We start from the raw sequence: 1725 nt of genomic DNA on the forward strand, positions 1-1725 counted from the left end.
ACTTGATGTTTTTGATTGAGTTGCATCTGTAGATGACAATGTCATCTCATAGTAATGTTTTGCAGAATGTTGTAAAAAAAAAATGCTATTTGTTGGTTCATATGCACTCAACAGATGGTATGTTTTTTGTTCCCTTTTTTTTTTTTTTTTCTTTGTATAAGAGGCAGGAGAATCGCTTGAAGCCGGGAGGCAGAGGCTGCAGTGAGCTGAGTTTGTGCCACTGCACTCCAGCCTGGGCAACGGAGCGAGATTCCATCTTGAAAAAAAGAAAAAAAGATCAACGTTCATTCAATATTATCAGAGGATTAACTGTTTGTTCCTTTCCAAAGCATGTGTCAAGAAGCAGTTTCACAATCCAGACTGAAATGGAACTAGTCAGGAAAAGTTGTTATAAACCCTTGAGAACATGCTAACCTTTAGAAAAAAACTCACCCAGTGTTTATTTGGGACCCTGAAGTTCGGTAAATAATGTGTACTTAATTAAAATCTCAGCTTCTTTGGGAAGGAAGTGAACTTTCTTTGTCGTTCAAATTGGTAGGCAAAGGAATTTATACCAAATTAAAGTATCGTTAAGCCTTCAAAATACAAAACAAACAAAATAATACTTCTAAGGACTAAATTATATACTGATTATTTTTGTCTTCCCACACTGAAGTTTTAACTCTTTTACTGTATTAAAAATATAAACCGGCCAAGCGCAGTGAGTCACGCCTATAATCCCAGCACTTTGTGAAGCCAAGGCAGGCGGATTGCCTGAGCTCAGGAGTTTCGAGACCACGCTGGGCAAGACAGTGAAATCCCATCTCTACTAAAATACAAAAAATTAGCTAGGTGTGATTGCATGCGCCTGTAGTCCCAGCTACTCAGGAGGCTGAGGCAGGAGAATTGCTTGAACTCACGAGATGGAGGTTGCAGTAAGCTGAGATCGTGCCACTGCACTCCAGCCTGGGCGACAGAGCGAGACATGTCTCCAGAAAAAAGAAAAAGAAAAAATATAAAGCATTTAGGCCATTGAACTTTATCTGTGATGCAGTTTCATAAATATTTCTTGAAGGAATAAGTAAATTCCTTTACTCTGTTCTCCACCTTTCTAAATCTTATTAATCAAGGTCCATTTTTTCCCCTATAAATGTCCTTCCAGAGGATTCCAGCCCAAAATGTAGATTAAAACCAGTGCCCTCATTTTCAAAAGTACTAGACTACCTTTTAGAATTCACGACCACTCTGCCCTAAGTTTCAATTGCTAGTCAACTCTGACCCAAATGATCACCTCTGAGTTTAGGTTAGACCCAATCAATTATGTTCTCATAATCAATTCTCAGAGACTATTCCAACGAGTATGTAATTTCAGGGCATTAGTCCCAAAATTGAGCTCAGGCCTCTTAAGGGTGCCACCATGCTATTCCAGACAACCAATTTTAGGAGGAAGAACAGTGTAATCCCTGACTTTTCATGCCAGTCTGCTCAAGACACTGAGGAACCCCATCCAGGCCCATTCCAGTCCTGGCTGCCAACAGGCATCAAACCAAAGTAAGTCCTATGTAAAACAGATATTTTTTAAAAGTGGCCAGGGGCGGTGGCTCATGCCTGTAATCCCAGCACTTCGGGAGGCTGAGGCGGGTGGATCACCTGATGTCAGGAGTTCGAGATCATCCTGACCAACATAGTAAAACCCCATCTCTACTAAAAATACAAAATTAGCTGAGCATGGTGGCGCATGCCTAT

This window comes from Macaca fascicularis, chromosome 5, assembly GCF_037993035.2.
Source record: "Macaca fascicularis isolate 582-1 chromosome 5, T2T-MFA8v1.1".
NCBI lineage: Eukaryota > Metazoa > Chordata > Mammalia > Primates > Cercopithecidae > Macaca > Macaca fascicularis.